This window comes from Phacochoerus africanus, chromosome 12, assembly GCF_016906955.1.
Source record: "Phacochoerus africanus isolate WHEZ1 chromosome 12, ROS_Pafr_v1, whole genome shotgun sequence".
Lineage (NCBI taxonomy): Eukaryota > Metazoa > Chordata > Mammalia > Artiodactyla > Suidae > Phacochoerus > Phacochoerus africanus.
In genome coordinates, this window is record NC_062555.1 from 62,957,577 (window position 1) to 62,979,629 (window position 22,053).

Sequence of the window (22,053 nt, forward strand, 5' to 3'; positions counted from 1 at the left end):
ACATTTTCATGGTTGCATACATACTATGGAATGATATGCCCTGGCTGAAAAGAATGAGATGGATCAAATACTGCTAGGAACACTCTCCTGGCGCAGTGCTTTTCTTTGAGTATATAAGCTCTAGCCCTATGTACATAAGAAAAAAATACCATAAGTGTGTTTAATGTGTGCACTCACTTAATGGACAGGAAAAGCTCCAGAAAGAGGCAGCAAACCTTCAACAACGCTAACCTGTGGACAGTGGGAATGGAGGGCAAGGGATTTAAAGGGAGGGGGGTTCACTTTTTACTCCATATACAACAGCATTATTTTGACTTGTAAAGCAATAAACTTGTATGACTTTCGCGATTTTTTTTTTTGTCTTTTTGCCTTTTCTAGGGCCGTTCTGGAGGCATATGGAAGTTCCCAGGTTAGGGGTCCAATCGGAGCTGTAGCTGCCAGCCTACACCACAGCCACAGCAACTCGGGATCATGAGCTGCGTCTGCAACCCACACCACAGCTCACAGCAACGCTGGCTCCTTAACCCACTGAGCGAGGCCAGAGATCGAACCTGCAACCTCATGGTTCCTAGTCGGATTCGTTAACCACTGAGCCACGATGGGAACTCCGACTTTCATGATTTTTAAAACCATAGCCACTTAAAAGCATTTTGATTCGTGGAAGGTCTCACAATTCAACTCACCTGAAAGGCAACTCATCCCTAATGGGCCGGTGTCTCTCTGATTACTCTATTGGCCAGGACTGTGGTGGTGGTGGGAAAATGCCTGGCCCCCCAGACGGGGGTCATTTCTTTGTATGAACCAGTTAGTCTGTCTCTGTTTGTCAGCAGAACAGGACACACACAAGAAGGCTAGAGCCCATCATCCTTGCTGCACTCTCTCCACAAGGAAACCCTTCCAGATCAGATTTCTAGCGCAGTAGCTGGGGACAAGACCTGAGGCAACAGCGAGCAAGGGATCATACCCATCCAAGTCCAGGCTCCGCCCAGGGATCGCCCTTCTCACGTCAGGCCCCACCCCTTCCCAGGCCACGCCCACCCCAGCACCGCCCCAGAGTAAGTCTTCTCCCCGGACTGGCCTAGCCCTGCCTACCCCACCCCAGGCTCTGCCTTCCCCTGGGTTCTGCCCAAATCGAGGCCCCGCCCCTCCAAGGTAAGGCCCTACCCAGGACACACCCTTCTCAGTCCAGGCTCCGCCCCTCCCCTTCCAGGCTCCTCCCTTTCCTGCTGCGGCCCCGCCCCCAGGTCCTGGAGGGTCTGGCGCTGGAAGCTTCTGGGGTGCGCAGCTTGGGCTTGGCACACGCTGGGAAGTAAGTCCGGGACTTCCGCCCTCGGCAAAGTGAGCCAGGCAGGCCTTCGATGGACCCAAGGCTTCAGCGACTTCGGAGTGGAGGCCTTGCCTGAGCGCCCTGGTGAAAGCGGCCTAATGAAGGCGGGTGGAGGTCCCTGCCAGAACCCCCAGCCACAAACCGGGAGAAGCAGCGGAAGGACATTCCCTTAGAGAAGTTACGTTTGTGGACAAGCCTGCGCTTCAGAAACCACAGATGTGCCACCGTCCAAACCGGTGTCCCCACTTTCACTGAGCGCGCTTCCAGCCCTTGCTCTTTCTAGAGAGAAAAGGAGGACGCTCCAGGATTCGTTTTCCTCACCCACGGCCTCCGAGGCCCGAGGTGTTCCCTTCCTCCTTTGTGTAGGAGTCGGATGTGTGTCTGGTAGGAACGCTGCCAGCCTGAGTGCCCTGGGCAAGGCTGAAGGGGCAGTCGATCCCAGGTCAATCCCAGGTCAATGAAGTGATTCATTCCCATAACTTCCCAGTAGATGGATCAGGAAGATCCGGGAGAATCCTTCCAACAAAAACTGCTGTGCTTGTCTTTGTCACCAGGTGATTTTTTTTTTTTTTTTAATGTAGGCAGAGGTTTTTGCTGTTTGGAAGATGACTGCTGTTGTAAATGTTTTGTTCTCTGCAGACTCGTGGTTGTCAAGAGGCGGGGGGGGGGACGGGGAGGGAGTGTGATAGACTAGGAGTTTGGGGTTAGTAGGTGCCAACTATTACATTTAGAATGCATGGGCAATGAGGTCCTGCTGCACAGCACAGGGAACTATAGCCAGTTTCTTGGGATTGATTATGATGGAAGATAATATAAGAAAAAGGAATGTAAATGTGTATATATACGTATGACTGGGTCATTTTGCTGTATGGCAGAAATAAGAACATTGTAAATTATTTTTAAAAATACGTATATAATATATATTTATAAATATATAAATAAATTGTTGGTTCTCTAAACTGAGCCTCACCTGAGAGGCAGCCCTCAGGGAGCCCAGAAAGAGTGGCCCAGGTGCCACTGTGCTGCCTTCTGACCTGTCCTCTGTGACATATACACACTTCCTAGTCCTGACCTGACCAGCCGCTGACGTCCTGTTCTGAAGGGCATGAAAGGAAAACAGTACTGTGATTGGCAGACATGCTGTCCACAAGCCACTGCCATGATATGCATTTTCATGCTCCCAACTTTAATTCATTCTCTAATGTATTTCCAGACTGTTTCTCACCGTTTCGGATTTAGCTAACAGTGAACAATCAAGACTTTCCTCCCCCAGGTTGAAGTCATCACAGACTTCGTTAACTTCCCCCCACCCCCAGTCAACCTCCTGGTGGTCCGCCCCACCAGTAGGAAGATATTTGGGGGCACGTTGGCTTCCCTGGACACTTCTAACTACCTAAGACTACATGTGTGGCCTACGCAAGAGGCCAGCCCAGCTGCAAGCCTGGAAAAGCACATATATCAGAATAAATCACCCCTATTAGAAAACGGTTTCAATTTACTAACACACTGAAATTGTCTTTCAGGATAATTAAAAGTGCTAAAAGGAAAAAAGGGAAACAGAAGCCTAACCAGCAGTCCGTGAATGCATCTATAAGACAACAGACTCAGCTCGGAGGAGGCTGGCCCCTGGTCTTTTCCCAGGTAAGACGTGACTGGGCCGTAGCAGCTCCACAGGCTTCACCAGCAAGGCCATGTGATGCTGTTCCATTAGGTTAATTGATGCCTCTGGTACGTCTTTACCAAGTGCAGCTGTGGGCTGGGTACGGTGCTCGGGTTTGGGGATGCACGGGGAACAGCACAAAGACCCCTGTCTTCAAGGAAGGTGCATTCCAGTTTGGAGACAATACAGACAATAACTGTAATAAATAGGCACATTCTCTAGTTTGCTGCAGGTGCTGAGGGCTCTGGAGAGAGGAGGAGGAAGGTGGGCTGGGGGCATTGGCACTGTTTGGCAGAGCGGGTTTGTGGACGGGGCAGTTTGCCATCCTAAAGGACCATGTTCAGAACAGGCTAACTCGGAATTCCGGTTTTGGCTCAGTGGGTTAAGAACCCGACATAGTGTCTGTGAGGATGTGGATTCGATCCCTGGCCTCGCTTGGTGGGTTAAGGATCTGGCATCGGCCAGAGCTGCAGTGTAGGTTGCAGACATGGCTCAGATCAGGTGTTGACGTGGCTGTGGTGTAGGCCAGCAGCTGCAGCTCCATTTTGACCCCTAGACTGGGAACCTCCATATGCTGCAGGTGTGGCCGTAAAAAGAAAAGAAAAAAAAAAAAAAAAAAGAGCAGGCCTCACTGAGAAGGTGAGATTTAGGCTGAAATTTGAAAGAGGTGAAGGAACCAGCCGAGTGACTGGACAGTAGAGCAGAGGTCTGGAGGCAGGATGGAGGGGGCAGCGTGGCTGGCGCCGCATGTGGAGTTGGGGGCAAGGCGTGTGGGCCTGGCTGACCGATGTTGGGACCTTGGCTCTCAACTCTGAGCGAGAAGGGGCCGTGGCAGGGCTTGGACAGGAGAGTGCTGCGATCTGACACATGCTCTAAAAGGGACACTCTGCCTACTGTGTGGAAAGAGAACCGGGGCAGAGGCAGGAGGACCAGAGCTGAGAGCACATGGGTCTTGAGCCTCATTCCAGGATGGCAAGTACAGCCATGCGCCTGGGGGAGCTTCTGGATTTATTCTGTTAGGTTGAGTCAGACGCTGTCTCTGGTGGATCTGAATGCAGAATGTGAGAGGAATCAAGAATGATTCTGAAAGCTTGGCCTCGGCAAGTGGAAGTATGCAGTTACCATCCACTTAGGCTAGAAATTATTCATGCAGCATTGTCTATGCTCTGTAATAACCAAAGGATGCAACCCTCCTAAAGATATCGATAACCCGAATCTGCCTGAATCATCATAAAATAGTGTATAAAGTATGATCCAGTGTCATCTGTGTGGAGCAAACTGCCAAGGACTTAAAAAGTAGAAAAATTGAAAACTGGAGTCCATTCTTGACTCATGAGAGTGTATACTAAGAAGGCATGGTGCATCAATTTTTTTTGAAGTAAATTTCCAGAAATTCCTTTGCACCCCAAACCTAGTCATGGGCGCTACTAAATGAGTGGGAAATAAAACATGACGTTAACATTCTTGGAGTTCCCGTGTGGCTCAGGGGGCTAAGGGTCCAATGTTGTCACTGGTGTGGCGTGGGTCACTGCTTTGGTGTGGGTTCGACCCCTGGCCCAGGAACTTCTTCATGCCACAGGGGTGGTCAAATAAATAAATATTTAAAAGTAAAAAAGAATATTATCCAGGGTTTAAAAGCTGCATATAAACACTGACCACTATCTGCATGTTTCAATCTGATTTTGGTAATGTACCCCATTTCATTCAGGGCCTGTGATTCCTTATTGATTTTCTGTCTGCATGATCTGTCCATTGCTGAAAGTGGGGTGTTGAAGTTCCCCACTATTACTGTGTTATTGTTGATTTCTCCTTTTACGGTTGTTAGCAGTTGCCTTATATATTGTGGTGATCCTTTGTTGGGTGCATAGATATTTAAAATTGTTGTATCTTTTTCTTGGATTGATCCTTTGATCATTGTGTAGTGTCCTTCTTTGCCTTTTAAAATAGTCTTCATTTTCTTTTTCTCTTTTTTTCTTTTTAGGGCCGCACCTGCGGCATATGGAGATTCCCAGGCTGGGGGTTTAATAGGAGCCGTAGCTGCCGGCCTATGCTGCAGCAACGCCAGATCCGAACCGCCTCTGTGACCTACACCACAGCTCACGGCAGTGCTGGATCCTTAACCCACTGAGTGGGGCCAGGGATTGAACCCGCAACCTCATGGTTCCTAGTCGGATTCGTTTCTACTCCACCATGATGGGAACTCCAAATAGTCTTCATTTTAAGGTCTATTTTGTCTGATGTGAGTATTGCTACTCCAGCTTTCTTCTGATTCCCGTTTGCATGGAATATTTTCTTCCCATCCTCTCACTTTCAATTTGTATGTGTCCCCAGAAGTGAAGTGGGTCTCTTGAAGACAGCATATATATGGGTCTTATTTTTGTATCCGTTCAGCCAGTCTGTGTCTTTTGGTTGGGGCATTTAGTCCACTAACATTTAAGGTAATTATTGATATGTATGTTCTTATTGCCATTTTATTAACTGTTTTGGATTTGCTTTTGTTGCTCTTCTTTTCTTCCCTTCTCTTGTTCTCTCCTCTTGTGCTTTGATGACTATCATTAGTGTTGTATTTGAATTGATTTTTCTTAATTGTGTATCAATTGTAGATTTTTAGTTTGCAGTTACCCTTAAGTTTTGATATAGGAGTCTATATATATATATACACACACACAAGATTGTTTTAAGTTTTTGGCTATTATCTCTTTGAATATTTTTCCATCCCTTTGTCTCTCTCTCCTCCTTCTGGCACTCCTATAATATGGATGTTGATGCATTTAATGTTGTCCCAGAGTCCTCTTAGACTGTCTTCATTTCTTTTCAATCTTTTTTCTCTTCCGTGTTCCACATCAGTAATTTCCACTAGTTTGTCCTCCACCTCGCTTATTCTTTCTTCTGCCTCCTGTGTTCTGCTGTTGGTTGCTTCGAATGAATTTTTTATTTCATTTACTGTATTTTGCATCTCTGCTTGCTTAAGTTTTAAATCTTGTATTTCTTTGCTCAATGTTTGCTCTAAATTGTCAGTCTTTGCCTCTAATTTATTTCCAATGTCTTGCATCATCTTCAGCATCAACAGTCTAAAGTCCTTTGCCTGGAGGCTGATAATCTCCTGATCACTTAGTTGTTTTTCTGGGATTTTTTCTTTCTCCCTTATCTGAATTATAGTTCTCTATCTTTTCATTTTCATAGGTTTTGGGTGTGGTGTCCTTTTTGCAGACAATAGAGGTGTAGCCCCTCTTACTTCTGGTGTCTGCCCCCTTTGTGGCTGAAGTTGGCATGGGGGCTTGCTGTAGGCTTCCTGATGGGAGGGACTGGTGGGTGGGGCTTTGTATCTCGGTGAGATTAGAGGTGGCTGTGTGCCTGGGGAGTCTTTAGGCAGCCTATTTACTGATGGATGGAGCTGTGATCCCACCTGGACTATTGTTTGGCCTGGGCTTCTCAGTGCTGATGGGTGGGGTCAGATTTTCCCCAAATGGCCACCTCCAGAGAAATGCACGCTGATGAATTTTCCTAAGAGCTTTGCCTCCAGTGTCCTTCCCCCACAGCAAGCCACAGTCACCCCGTTTTCCCAGGAGATCCTCCAAGAACTGCAGTTGGGTCTGACTCAGATTCCTATGGAGCCTTTGCTTTGCCCTGGGACCCAGTGCACGTGAAAGTCTGTGTGCACCTTTCAAGAATGGGGTCTCCGTTTTCAGTCCCGTGGACCTGCGCACAAGCCCCGCTGGCCTTTAATGCCAGATGCTCTGGGGACTTTTTCTCCCAGTGCCAGATCCCCAGTCGTGGGGGGTTGATGAGGGGCTCAGAACTCTCACTCCTGTAGGTGAGTCTCTGTGATAGTTACTTTCTAGTCTGTGGGCTTCCCACCCAGGAGGTATGGGGTTGCTTATATCATGTAATCACCCCTCCTTCCTCTTGATATGGCCCCGTCTTTGTCTTCTGCAGTAGGATATCTTTCTGAAAATTTCCAGTCCATTTGGTTGAAGGTTGTTCAGCATTTGGTTGTAGTTTTGTGGTTTTATGAGAGAAGGGGAGCTCCAGTCCTTCTGTTCCGCCATCTTAATCCCGTCTTCTAATGTACCCCATTTTCTAAGTGAAAATAAACATTTGCCTTTTATGACAATTGCAGAAAATAAAGTAGATCCCAGATTGTCCCTTTCGTAATTATCTTTGTGTGAATACAGGACAGTCATTTTCTTTCATGTATATTATACCCTGGGGAATAACAGTTCTTTTTTATTCAGATCTAACTACACGTGGTAAAAATACAGAAATAAGTTAAAAAGCATATAGCCAGATAATGGCCAATTTAAAGAGGAAATAAAGATGTTTCTGAAACGTGTTTTACTGCCCTAAAGATTTTTCAGTTGTATTTATTTATTTACTTTGGAGTGAAAAAAGTATCCCTGAGCTGATTAAGTGAATCTTGATGTACTTCTGCAGCTTTAGTTGTGACTCCCTAAAAGGTAGATACACTGTGCCAAATTCTGGGAGCACGTGGGTTTATGTGTTGGTTATCTACAGCTGATGTGATTGCCAGAGTTATTAATTTCCTGCATTATTTTCACATATGGTTTGGAAAATTGTACTCAGTCTAGTTGTACATACTGCGTGTGTATGTCATTCACGACACACATGGACTGTTGATGTCATGTGCATTTTTTTTTAATTCACATTATTTGAAACTACAGGGAGGGGTGGAGAAAAGCAAAAAACAAAAATTTCTGGCCATCAGGGCAAAGCTAAGATTTAATGCAATTTTAATCAAATTCCCAATGAAGCTGGTGGAGCATTTTTTTTTTTTTTTTTGGTCTTTTTTTTGCCTTTTCTAGGGCCGCTCCCACGGTATATGGAGATTCCCAGGCTAGGGGTCCAATTGGAGCTGTAGCTGCCGACCTACACCAGAGCCACAGCAATGCGGGATCCGAGCCACATCTGCAGCCTACACCACAGCTCACGGCAACGCCAGATCCCTAACCCACTGAGCAAGGCCAGGGATCAAACTCGCAACCTCATGGTTCCTAGTCGGATTCGTTAACCACTGTGCCACGATGGGAACTCCTGTCATGTGCATTTTTATGTTTCCAGCTTCAGCTCATTCTTTAAAACACTCAGTGTACCTATTAGACTAGATTTCTGGAGACAGATACCTAAGCCCTGTTATTTGTATCCTCTCTCTCTGGCTGGTCTTAGCAACTTTTGAGTCACTTCTCTGCCCTTGACTATTTTTTCAGTGAGTTCTTCCTCTCCCATGAGAAGCCCACAGCCATCCTGCCCACTAGGCATCAAAACCACAAGGAGGCGCCCATGTCAGCTCTGCAGGGGGTAGTGAACAGGTGGGCCAGCCCTGAGCAGGGTGAGGCCAGAGGCAGGAGGAGAGGAAGTAACTTTGCTTGACTAAGTGGAAGGTCTTCTGAACGTCTTCAGATTGTGTTTCTATAACACATACTATTTCTCTCAGTTTTGGTCTTGTACTTATTTTCTTTAAAACCAAATTTGGGAGTTCCTATTGTGGCTCAGTGGGTTAAGAACGTGACATAGTGTCCTTGAGGGTGTGGGTTCTATCCCTGGCCTCGCTCAGTGGGTTGAGAATCTGGCATTGCCATAAGCTGTGGCATAGGTCACAGATGTGGCTGGGATCAGGCATAGCCGTGGCTGTGGTGTAGGCCTCAGCTACAGCTCCAATTCAACTCCTAGCCTGGGAACTTGCATATGCCACAGGTGCAGTCATAAAAAGAGAAGAAAATTGCTCTTTGTTGTCCAGTTTCCATGGTGTTTGTCATTTTAAAATAAACATCCACCCGTTATGGATGCAGGCACCCCTCCTATGCAGGCCCTTGTTTCTCTGAACACAACTCAGTTCTAGGAATTCCACCAAGGCTGGCAGGGGTGTGAGCCCTGGATGAAATAGACCCAGATTCCAGGCTGGGCCTTGCTGCTTATGAACTCTTAGCTCAGCTGACCTCACATTCCCTCATCTGCAAAATAGGAAAACGAATACCCGCTCCCTGCCACCTGCAGTGACTAAAGCCCTGCACGCCTGCCCCCGCGGTGAGCATCCTCAGGGGGCAGCAGGGTCGTGCCTCATGGACTGTGTGCAGAGGTGCGTTGTCATTTGTTCAGACACTTTGTAAGCTGTTACGTCCTATCGGAACTTTCTATTAGCAACTTATTTGGACTGCTGGGAAGCACTTGGCGGGGCAGAACCTAGAAAAAGGCAATTGCTCTTTGAATCCCCAAGCGCCTTGTTAGTTCCAGGATATAGCCAAACAGGCACCAGCGTTACCAGCAGTCAGGGCAGCGGCTCTGGGGATGGTGGCCTTCCCACCTGATGGCCTGAGGCTCCATGCCCAGATCTGGAAAAATGGCAGACCTCACCGTTGGCTGAGTCCAAGGCATGTGGAGGGCCACTCTGCCCACCTTGAAGCGAAGCTCAGGAGCACTGACCCCACAGAGCGGGCCTCTCTCCCCCGGCCATTGTCTCAGGTCCCACCTACCATCTCCTCCAGGCCCAGGCCTCCCCAGACCCCAGGGACACGGCACGCGGAAGACACATCCAGACAGACGACCACCAAGAAGACATCCTTGGCAGTTATGGTCCTTGACAAAGACATTGATTACGTGGGGTTTGATGACCTCCCTTTCCCCTTGTAAACTTCCCTTGTCAGCCAGGGAAAGTTCTAGAGTGGGGCACCCGCCTCTGGCCCCGGCAGCTCCTCGAGCTGCTGCCCCAGAGCTGCCAGCTGAGCCTGATCCAGGGGCCAAGCCAAGCCTGGAGCTGCCTCCGCTTCCTTCTCTGTGACCATGAATTGGGGCCTCGATGCCCAGACAGTGCTCCTGCCATCAGCCGCTGATGGACACGTCACAGAGAAGCCACGAGGCGATGCATTCGTGCCAGAGGGAGGGCACGTGTGCTCCTCCCTGCAGTGCAGTGTGGAGGCCAGAACAGTCAGCTTTTGTATGAATCCGCACATTCAGTCACTAGCTCAGGAATCAGAAAGCGCCCTCGAAGCCGCAAGGTGTTATCCAGATCCAGAGCGGTGTTTTGATTGCTGTGGCTGGCCTCTTGGAATCGGACTGTTTGTTGATTTCACAATCTCTTTCCCTCCGAAAGTCTGTGCTTTGAGCTTGTACAAGGTGTGAGCTTATTTTAAAGCACAGGGACTTAAAATCATTTTATTGTTAGAATTATACAATGGCCCTTGGAATAAAGACCCCTGGGGGGGGTGTCCTAAACCAGGGCTGGGAATCACTGACTTAACCACTTGGAAAGGAGCATAAACAGGGCTGGGATTCCAGGCAGACTTGAAAATCTAGTTTGGGAGTTCCTGTTGTGGCTCAACGGAAACAAATCTACCTAGTATCCATGAGGACGCAGGTTTGATCCCTGGCCTTGCTCAATGGGTTAAGGATCCAGTGTTGCTGTGAGCTGCAGTGTAGGTGGCAGATGTGGCTCGGATCTGGCGTGGCAGTGACGTAGGCCAGTGACTGCAGCTCTGATTCAACTCTTAGCCTGGGAGCCTCCATATGCCGAGGGTGTGGCCCTAAAAAGACCAAAAAAAAGAGAGAGTAAAAAGAAAATCTAGTTTGGATTTTTTCCCCACAACCCTCTACCTGGAAGCTAGCTGCCATTGCTCTTGTGTGTATGTGTTTTTGGCTTGATTTGGGTTTTGCTGGGGTTTGTTTCGTTTTTGCTTTGCGACCTGGGGGCAGGGGTGGAATGAGGGGGTGAAGATGCAAGGGCTTTGATACACGCGGCTCTCCCTGCAGTCAGGGTCTCTGGTCAGCCTGCTGACTCCCTTCTCTTTGAGCACCTCGAGGTACCCATAGGTGCACTGCTGCTTTTTTTTGTTTGTTTGTTTGTTTGTTTTTTCCCTGAGAGTTCAGTTTTATTTGGGGCGAAATTAGGACTTAAGCCCGGGAGACAGCCTCTCAGGCAGCACTGAGAAACTGCTCCCTGCTCTGTCATTGTTGTTGTTGTTTTAAACGCTCAGAACTGTGATTGCCAGCCTCCCGGGACAAGGCCTGACCCCACAGCCCAGCCAGGGTGAGAAAGCCACCCCACGGCGTGTACGGGATCCGGGGCGCACGTCCCCTCACACCCAGGGCTCCTGTTAGTGCGCTTCTCAGAGCTTTTCTCTCTTGGAAAAAAATCTCTGTTTTGATTTCATGTAAGGGTCTTCCCCCCCGCCCCGCCACCCCCCAGGCGCTCCCTTGTCAGGCCATGGCCCTGTCCGATTCCCAGGGCAGCATGTGAGGGGCCAGGCCACCGGCTCCCCGGCCTCATTCTCCAGGTGGTGGACGGCGGTAGGCGGTCCCCCGGAGCTGGCCTCTCTCTGCCGTGTGTGTCAGTGCGTCCAGGCCTGCGACAGGGCCCCTGAGGTCTGCATTCATGTCCCTGGCTTCATGTGGGACCCACTCCTCCCTGGGCCCGCACAGGTGGGCAGCAGCCCGCTCCCTGTCTCTTCAGCTGCCTTCTCCTTCCTTCAGAAAATGGTTTTCCTTGAGTTCCTGCTGTGGCTCAGCGGGTCAAGAACCTGACATGGTGTCTCTGTGAGGGTGCGGATTGGATCCCTGGCCTCTCTTAGTGGGTTAAGGATCCAGCGTTGCTGTAAGCTGTGGCATTGGTCGCAGGTGCAGCTCAGATCTGGCGTTGCCGTGGCTGTGGCAGCTGCAGCTCCAGGTTGGCCCCTGGCCTGGGAGCTTCCCTAGGCCTTGGGTGTGGCCCTAAAAAAAGAAAGAAAAGAGAAAATAATTTGCAACAATATTTTCACCGCAAAAGCAGTTTCCCCCAATGTTCCAGGTCTCCCCAGCAGTGGTTCCGTCAGCTGGCAGGAGCATCATGCGCATCAGTGACAAACGTGCCAGTGAAGGAGTCTGTGAATAAAGGGTAGCGGACGCTAAGGAACCTGCTCGCAGTGCTCAGCTGGTGCTGCGTGTACACACACGTCACTGCGCCGCACACCCAAGACTGAGACGGTGCTGCGGGTCGGTGGTACCTGAGTACCGCGTGGGGGGAGCATGGCGATGAAATGTGAACTTGCTTTGCAAAGGCCCCCCCTGCCCTGCAGCTTTCAGGAACCTGTGTCTGTGGCTCCTGTGGTGGCCCTTGATCAGACCCCCAAGTGGCGGGGAAGCCGACAGGGGAAGACTCCTCTGGTCCCCTGTGACCGGTTGCCTCCCAAGGCCCATGTTCGCCGTGCCGCTGACCGCCGTGAGTGCCGCCCCCCCCTGCTCCTGGGCACCTCGGGGCTCCCTCACCACAGAGGCCCCCCACCCCATCGCCTCTGGCCGCAGCTTTAGGACCAGACTGCAGGGCTTTTTTTCTTTTTTTCTTTTTGGGCCGCACCCACGGCGTATGGAAGTTCCCAGGCCAGGGGTCCAATTGGAGCTGCCGCTGCCGGCCTGCACCACAGCCACAGCAATACCAGATCTGCCACCTACACCACAGCTTATGACAACACCCCCGGATCCTTAACCCACTGAGCAAGACCAGGGATCAAACCCCACTGACCATATCAGGAACTCCTGGCTGCATTTTTTAAAATGATTTTATTTTATTTTCTATTAAAGTATTGTTGATTTATAATGTTTTGCTTTGTTTTGTTTTGTTTTGTTGGCTTTTGTCTTTTTAGGGCTGCACCCACATCATGTGGAGGTTCCCAGGCTCGGGGTCTAATCAGAGCTGTTGCTGCCTGCCTACGCCACAGCCACAGCAATATAGGATCCAAGCCACGTCTGCAGCCTCCACCACAGCTCATGGCAACTCCGGATCCTTAACCCACAGAGCGAGGCCAAGGATCGAACCTGCAACCACATGGTTCCTAGTCAGATTCATTTCCCCTGCACCACAGCGGGAACTCCCTGGCTGCATTTTTAACTCCAGCTGCTATATGTATACACCTTAGCACGTCAGCATCCCCCTCCTCCATGGACAGCCGTCCCTGGCAGGGCTTAGTCAGCCGTCTGACCAGACACAGTGTGATTTCAGAGACCTGCTTTAGGATAATCAGGCTTCAGATGTGGATCTTAAGGGGCCTGGGGAAGTGGGGAGATCAGGAGCTCGTAACACAACTGGGGAGAAGGCACTGGCTTTGCGATTCTCTTTCCTCGCCAAGGCCGGACAAGGCTCACTGCCCACCTTGTACTTGACCGCAGCCAGCCTGTGGGCTACACAGCATCTCTGAAGGTGAAGTAAGATAAAAACCAGCCTTCAAATAACTTTCCACCTGCCACGTGAAAAATGCCAACTCATCTTATCAAACAAAAGTACTTGACGAGGCTAGATGCCGGCTCTACTTCCAGAGCCCAAAGCCATTTTCTTTTTTCTTTTTATTTTTATTTTTGTCAATCTAATATGTACACTCTGCTTAAAAAAAAAAATCCGTTTGAACAGTTCCATGTCATGAAAACCCACCTTCCCAGCAGTGTTTAAGCCTTGACTGGTCACAGCACCACTCAGGGCCCTGGGAGGGGGTTCCTGCCCATCACTTGACCTCCCGCATCTTTGACCAGGAGCCCAGCGAGCGGGGCCTGCGTCCTGTGCAGGTGGTGTCCAGGAGGCTGCTGCTGTCAGCAGGGCAGTGGTTGTCTAGGTGGCCCCTGGTCACAGCAGAGGCCCTGGCTCCTTTGGTGGCCATCCTGTAGTCCATTGTGGGAACCAGAGCCTCTCCTCGTCTCCCCATGATTCTTGGGGCTACAGCTAGTTCTTTTTTTTTTTTTGTTTTGTCTTTTTGCCATTTCTTGGGCCGCTCCTGCGGCACATGGAGGTTCCCAGGCTAGGGGTCCAATCGGAGCTGTAGCCACCGGCCTACGCCAGAGCCACAGCAACACGGAATCCAAACCGTATCTGCAACCTACACCACACCTCACAGCAATGCCGGATCGTTAACCCACTGAGCAAGGGCAGGGATCGAACTCGCAACCTCATGGTTCCTAGTCGGATTCATTAACCACTGCGCCACGAAGGGAACTCCAGAGCTAGTTCTTAAACACCTGTCTTCTTAAGAGCAAGTGGATTCTGTTGTCTCAACTAAGAACCCTGACGATAAAGGATTATGGGTTTATAATGAGAAATAGCCTCACCCTAATCCCCCACTCCCACTGGCAACCCTGGGACTATTTTAGCCAATGCTTCTGGTACACATTAACTTTATTTTTCTTTTTGGCCACACCTGCAGCATGTGGAAGTTCCTAGGCTAGGGGTTGAACCCAAGCCATAGCAGTGGCAACAGCAGGTCCTTAACCCACTGAGCCACAAGGAACTCCATATTAACTTTAGATCCAGCGTTTTAACAGGGTTTTTTTTTTGTGGTTTTTTTTTTTTTTTTTTGTGAACTTAACTACCTACTTCTGTTTTTCCTCTTTTTTTCTCCAAATGTATTTGTGTGTTAATGGTCCACTTTATAGTAGCAATGTAGATATTTACTGTTGAGTTAAGGAGTGTACCATATGGTTCCCTTTTCATGTGTCTTGCCTTCCTTTCTTTCTTTCATCTTTTAGGGCCACACACACAGCATATGGAGGTCCCCAGGCTAGGGGTCAAATTGGAGCTGCCGCTGCCAGCCTAAACCACAGCCACTCCAAATCCAGGCCTTGTCTGTGACCTACACCATAGCCCATGGCAATGCTGGATCATTAACCCAATGAGCGAGGCCAGAGATTGAACCCCACATCCTCATGGATCCTAGTCGGGTTCATTACTACGGAGACTTCGACTTTAATTTTCTTAACTGGTTTCCAGTTGCTTAGTTTTCTAAGCAGAAAAACATCTATTGGTCTTATTTCCAAATGTTCCCGATAGATCCAGGATGAGAGTATTTACACACTTTGCCCAAGATGCCCTAGAGAACAGATGGTGAAAAGTGCAATGAGAACATAGTTTGTGTTCCGAAGGGCCTTGCCATCCTCCACATACACAAATTTATGAAATACACTCCAAAGGTTAGAAGGCCAGCAATAATACACAGGAGATGAAATTGAGAACTGAATTCTGTTCCAACAGGATGATGGCAGCCAAACCAACACTACAGACTCTTAACATCGATTGATTTACAACTGTTCTCCAAAGATTTTAAAAGTCACTGACATGGGATAATGCCGTTTTGCTGAGCCTCCATTTCTTTCATTTTCTCCTAGGTTTCAAATATTTATTTGTTTTGATTGATCGATTGATTTTAATATTTGATTGCTTCTTAAAATTTTCCAAGGTACTACATTGGCCCTGGAGCAAAGTCGAATAATCCACAAAGCAAAAGATGTGTCTTCTTGGAGTTCCTGTTTTGGCTTAGTGGGTTAAAGGACCTGACTAGTATCCATGAGGATGTGGGTTTGATCGCTGGCCTTGCTCAGTGGGTTAAGGATCCAGCATTGCAGCAAGCTGTGCTGTAAGCCAGCAGTTGCAGCTCTGATTGAACCCCTAGCCTGGGAACTTCTATATGCCATGGGTGTGGCCCTAAAAAAAAAAAAAGGATGCATCTTCTTACCTCCTTCCCCATTAGAGAGTGTCTCCCCCAGACTCCTTGTGTGGTGAGGTGTGTGGCAGGAGCTCACCTAACCCGAAGGCTGTGAAGAATCAGCTTTGCTGTGAGGGAGCCTGAATGCAAAGCCTGGCTCTGGCCTTTGGGAGCTGAGTGACCTTGGACAAGCTCCTTGGGCTCTGAGCTCTGGCCACACCCCTCTAGCGCCCGACAGCAGTGTGTGCCTCATAGGATTGCCTGGGTACCTTCTCCCCCATCGTGGACCCAGAACCTTGGGATTCCCAGTGACCCCACCTTGCTGACCTCCCAGTGTTACCAACCAAACTGAGGTGGGCTTGCTCTCATGCAATAAAGCCAATCTGCAGTTGCGATGATGGAAATTGCAGCATTTAGAGTTCCCGTCGTGGCACAGCAGAAATGAATCCGACCAGGAACCATCAGGTTGCGGGTTCAATCCCTGGCCTCTTGCCGTGGGTTAAGGATCCAGTGTTGCTGTGAACTGTGGTGTAAGTTGCAGATGCAGCTTTGCTGTGGCTGTGTTGTAGGCTGGTAGCTACAGCTCTGATGAGACCCCTAGCCTGGCAGCCTCCATGTGCCTGGGATGCAGCCCTCAAAAGACATTAAAAAAAAAAAAGACAGAAAAAATGCAACATTTATTATAGGCACCAAACAAGGGGGTCCAAGTAGCTAGTGCTTAAAGGGCTGGAACTCCCTGAAGGCTTTCAGGGAAGGGTTTTTAAAGACAGGGTAAGGGATGGGGGGTGTGGGGATTCTTCTCATTGGTTGATGGTGAGGTAATCGGGAGTCAGCATCATCAGCCTTCTCTTCCAACTGGTCTGGGGGTCCACGTGCTTGTGGGCAGCATGCAGTTACAATCTTCCGCCTGATGGGGCTTGTAGCATCTACAAAATAGCTCAAAGGACCTGGCTCAAAATTTATCTATAGCCCTTGAGGAAGAACTAAAGGTCCTTGGCTTTGTTTAATGGCTAAGCTATTATTACTTTGTCCTGTTTCACTCTTTTTCCTTTCTTTCTGGATTGTCTCACTTTTCTGATTAAATGTACCCTCTGGAACTCAGGGAAGCCTAGGAGACTGAAGATTTTCTACAGACAAGAGGCGGGTGGAGGACATGCAGTGGCAGTAGGCTGTTCTGGAAATGCCCCCTAGGGTCCCTCTCAGTTACACCAGCAGCTGAAACAGCACCCTCTTATCATCCCAGCGCTCACGAGGGATAGAACCTTTTCTTGTGATGGATGTTACTTAATTTTTTTTTTTTAAAGACTAGCTTTGTGGTAAATAGCCCTTTAAAAAGCCAAATTGGGGAGTTCCTGTTGTGTCTCAGTGGAAACCAACCTGACTAGTATCCATGAGGATGTGGGTTCAATCCCTGGCCTCACTCAGTGGGTTAAGGATCCGGCATTGCCATGAGCTGTGGTGTAGGTTGCAGACATGGCTTGTATCCTGCGTTGCTGTAGCTGTGGCTGTAGGCCAGTAGCTGTAGCTCCAATTCAAACCCTAGCCTGGGAACTTCCATATGCTGCAGGTGTGGCCCTAAAAATTAAGAAAAAATTCAAAAAGTGATGGTTCTTAATCAGAAAAAAGTCAAAATTTGGAGTTTAAGGAGTAGAGTTTCAGCTACGGTGTTGCCTTAGAACAAAGATGAGGACAAATGAGTAACCACTCTGCCTCATAGAAATAGAAAATGAGAGTTCCCTTGTGGTGCAAGGGATAGGATCCAGCATTGTCACTGTAGCAGCTTGGATGCTGCTGTGGTATGGGTTCAGTCCCAGGTCCAGGAACTTCCACATGCCATGGGTGCAGCCAAAAAAAAAAAAAATTAGAAACATGAATGAGGATGGCATGGGTGGAACTCTCCTTAGCAGAGAGAGGCTTTAAGTGGAACAGAATCGTGCAGGTGAGAAATATTACTGAAATTAGAGCTCTGCCTAACTTGCGGGTCAAGGTTAGGGAAACCATGTGAAACCAGATGGGAATCTGGGGAGCTGGGAGTCACCACAAACGCCTGCTTAGCCAAAAGGTATATGGATGATAAATATTTCTAAAAATGTCCCTTGGAAATCCTTTTCTGGTGCCTGAGGAAATGCCAGAGATGGAGGGACCTTGAGTGGCTGGAGGGAGGGTGGTGCAGAGGCCCAGGGGTGAGGCCACTGCTGTGATGTTGGCATCAAAGATGAGCCACACGGGAAGGGGCTCAGGTCCACTTAGCCCGCGGAGCATCCCCCAACTGCCAAGGGGCACAGTTCCTCCCCTCCCATCCCAAACGGAAGTGTCCCCTCTCACCTCTGACCTGTGCCCCAAGCCTGTGTCCCCCACCTTTCTCTGTGTTTATGGCAAATTCGTTTATACTCATGGGTATGACCAGACCGTCACCTGCTCTCTAGCGACGCTAGCATGCTGGTCCCAGTTACCTACCAAAATCCAGACTTTTGTGTCAACTTTTCTGGTTTTCTTTATTAGCCACTGATTGATTTTATTAAAATAAATGTCACAGGACAGGACACAGGGAGACGGCAGCGTGGCGGGGGAGGGTGAGTGTGCTGTGCCTGCAAGCTGAGGGCACACTGACGGCCCGCACCCGCTGGAAGCTGCAGGGCACAGCAAGGGTCTCCGGCCAGTTTCAGGGGACACTGGCCCCGCTGGCACCTGCAGTTAGACTCCCGGCCTCCAGAATCGTGGGTGCCTGGTGACAGCTGCCCCAGCAGCCAGCACAGATGGGGTGCCTCGTGTCCTCCGGCTGACACGAAGCCACAGGGGGCATCTTTACACGCCACGTGGTGACCCGCAGCCATTGGAAGCCCCTGTCATGCAGCCTGTTGCTGGAAGGAAGCTCGGGGCTTCGCAGCAAAGCCAACCGAGTCACATGGTGCAGAAAGTGACCCACACGGGCTGCGGGTGGGTCTCTGGGAACCAGAGGGGCCTCTGGCGTCATGAAGTGACTCAGAAGTGAGTTTGAATCCTGTGTTCTCAGGTGACACAGTTCTCTCTGAGGACACGGGCCTCGACTCTATTGGGAACTCGCCCCCTTGGCCAGAGTGAAGCGGCAGGAAGGGCATCGCCGTGACCTGCTGCCCCAGCGCGTCGTGCTCAGTGGAATCAGCCCAGCTGCACGTGTGCGCACCTCCGAAACCACGCACACTTTCAGGGTCTCCGCAGAACAAGGGCCCCTGGACTGATGCTCTCTGGGCTGGATCCTCACACTGAGGCGGTGGGCAGACCCACCTCAAAGGGACAGAACAGACCTGGGAGAGCCTGCCTGAGTCAGGAGCAGGGCAAGGTTGCCCTGAATCAGCCTGAGTCATCCCCAGAGGGGACCCAGGAGAGCCTCCAGGGGGCTGGGTCTGTGGCTGAAGAAGGAGCACAGCAGCCCAGAGGCACCAGATGGGATGCTGGTGAGGTCCAGGTAGGGCAGGAGCCTCCAGGACACAGCCAAGGCGGGAACCAGGAGCTCGGGTCCCCTCCTCATGTGGAGCCCAGGCCAGGCGAGAAGGTGACCAGGCGAGCACGCTGGCCCCTTTGGGTTCTGAGCCTGAGGCCCAGGGAGGAGAGCTGCTGTAAAGAATAGGACCAGGAGTTCCCTGGTGTCACAGTGGGTCAAGGATCTGGTATTGTCACTGTTGTAGCTCAGTTCACTGCTGTGGTGCAGGTTTGGTCCCTGGCCTGGGAACTTCTACATGCCATGGGTGCAGGCCCCCCCACCCCCCAAAAAAAGATAAAGAAAAAATATAGGACCAGCCTGCAGGCAAGAGCAGTGGGCCTCTGTCTCCCCTGTGGAGCTAAGGAGGATTTGCCCACACCCTTCACAGGTAGGGTTGCCAGATGGAATTCAGGATGCCCAGTCAAATCTGAATTTCACATTAGCAGTAAGTAGTTTTCAGTGTAAGTATGTAAATGTTAGATGGGACATGCTTAGATTAAAACAATGAATAACCTCTAATGTAGGTGTATCTCAAAGACTCCGTGGGACCTACTCATGCTAAAACAAGTTCATGTTTATGTGAAGTTTTGATTTAACTGATGCCCTATTCTTTTTTTTTTTTTTTTTTTTTTTTGCTTTTTAGGGCCATACCTATGGCATATGGAGGTTCCCAAGTTAGGGGGTTCGAATCAGAGCTGTGGGGTAGGCCTCAGCCACAGCAATGCTAGATCCGAGCTGCATCTGTGATCTACACTTCAGCTCGTGGCAACATCGGATCCTTAACCCACTGAGCAAGACCAGGGATTGAACCTGCATCCTCATGGATACTAGTTGGGTTCTTAAGCCCCTGAGCCACAGTGGGAACTCTGATGCCCTGTGTTTTCATTTGCCAAATCCAGCAGCCCTATCCCAGGCAACAAAGAGGATACCTCCTTCAGCATCATATTTCTCATCAACACTCAATAAATACCCCATACTGGAGAAAAAAGTCCACAGGGCTGCAGGGAAAAGCCAGCATATCTGAACAGGCAGAAACATGGCAAATTAAGCTTCTCTTCCCGCCTCAAACAGCTTGAAGGTCATGGTGATGACAGCCTTCGAGAAACTCAACCCCGACAGTCTTTTTCTCCAGACCAAATGCTAGGAGGTTGCGGAAGATTTCAGCTTCTCTTCTGATTCCACCCAGAGACACCATCTTGAGTGTCGCTGGCCACGCCAGGAACGTGGTTTGGTTCGGGGCCCAGCTCAGTTTTTCCCAGAGCTATTATAAGAAAGTAGTCATGAAACAAACCGAATCTGTGTGGTTGAAAACTGCAGTGCTGACCCAAAACATTTCTAATGTGTGGAACTAGCTGGCAAGCTGAGAGCCTGAGGAAAAAAGAGCTGTCTGGCTGTGTTGAGATGCCCAGAGCCTCCAAGTGTGGCTTCCACTCCCTGCTCTTAGCTGGGTTTCAGCAGGCAGGGAGCCAGCACAGGCTGCGCCTGGGGGTGCGTGCTGCCAGACTCCACTGGGCCTTGACAGCCTCATCGGGGGACACCCAGGGGTGAGAGGGAGGGGGGCATCAGAGAGAAGAGGCCCCGGCCCGCCTCCAGGTGCACCATAGAGGCCATGGTGCCACCCACTCCCAGCAGCCTCCCTGCCAGTTCCATCTCAGGGTGAAATTTTCTCCATTTCACATACTGGAAAGTGAATTTACCTCAGTCATCTAAGGGTTAAAAGTCAAACTCAGCTCTTTGGGATCACACTTAATTTTTTTGCACATGGTTCGAAATCCAAAATGTATTTGGGGATCTGGTGAAAAGTCTGCCCGCCCTCCTAGCTCCGCTCCAAGGAGGTGCATGACATTGTCCATGGATTATACGTCCTTGGAGAGGGATTTTCCAAATATCTGGTTTTTTCCTGCTTTTCTTTTTTTCAGAGAGATGACAATTTAATATACACATTCTTCTGCCTGAAATCAAACCCTTTCAGTCTAACTAAAAGAGAATATTTTGCCATTAAAAAACATAGTGAATTTTTCCAATTTCAGAAATTAGAAAAAAATGGAAAGAATAGACTCTCATCTCCTGTCCCGCCCTATTTGTTTGGCGTTTCACTCCAGGATTTTCAGAGTTGCTGATTGTAAACAACTTGGTATGCCTTCTTCCTACTGCACTGCAGTCACCTCTTTAGACTAAAAGACAGTGACGAGAAGCAGCAGGAACAGATGGTTTGTCCAGAGGTCATGGGGCGTGTGGACAGCAGAGGTCGGTCAGTCTGGGAGGAAGTGAAAGCCTACTCATCCTTCTGAGAACACCTTTTTTTTTGAGCCCCAAGCACCTGCTCTGTGGGAACACAGATCTGACGATAAATCAGAGAGCAGGGGAAAATAATAAATCAACGGGCCACTCCAGCACTGGGTGATAAGTGTTAAAACAAGAGGAAGCCTGGGGGGCAGAAGCCAGAGGATGTGGGAGGCCGAGGCGGCTGGCGGGAGAGTGGTGCTGCAGGTGAACCTTGCCCGGTGACCCACAGGGTCCAGCCAGGTGACGCGTGCAGGGGGCATTCCCGTGGAGAAAGGGACGCAGGGCGCGAGAGGGCTAGTAAGGCGGCATGGCACGGCGAGAGGCGGGAGGGACAGGTGCATCAGAAGAAAGGAACGTGGGCTTTATCCTGGACGACACGAAGCTCTCGCAAGTCGCAAAGCAGGAAATTGACACACCTGGATTTGCCCTTTGACAAATACCAAGTTTGGCTGCTGGGTGTGGGGGGGGGCAGATAAATTAGGAGTGGACGTGGTGGAGGGGGGTCTGCAGACTAGAAAATGGGTGCGGGCAGAGCTGCACGAATCCGGGGCGGGGGTGGGGGAGATGCTGTCGTGAACAAAGGCTGTGGTGCCCCTAGAGACAGCGAGACCTGAGTGGACGCTAAGGAGGTTATGGCTGTAGAGTCGGTGACCGACCGGGCATTTCCGCCTCAAAATTCTTCTCTGGTTCCCCTTTCTCTACAAAAGTTTAAGCTTCCGAACTTGACCCGGAGGCCCTCAGTGACATCATTTCAACCTTTCTTTGTAATCGCTGTCCCTCTCTCCACTCGTACTTGAGCCGCAGTGGAATGCTGGTGATTGCCCGGGCACCTGCTCCCTTGGCCCTGCGGCCTCCTCCGTCCATCTGCACTTCC

The 22,053-nt window shown here is 49.8% G+C and overlaps 1 long non-coding RNA gene across 1 annotated transcript in view; it reads left to right on the plus strand.

The window, feature by feature from the left end:
* The first annotated feature begins 1,240 nt into the window (after nt 1–1,240).
* The window catches only part of LOC125112548 (uncharacterized), an 80,774-nt gene continuing 59,961 nt past the window's right edge, over nt 1,241–22,053 (plus strand). Inside the window, exons 1-2 of the long non-coding RNA XR_007131173.1 lie at nt 1,241–1,881; nt 2,851–2,968. This is a non-coding gene — a long non-coding RNA (uncharacterized LOC125112548). The remainder of the gene's footprint in view (nt 1,882–2,850; nt 2,969–22,053) is intronic.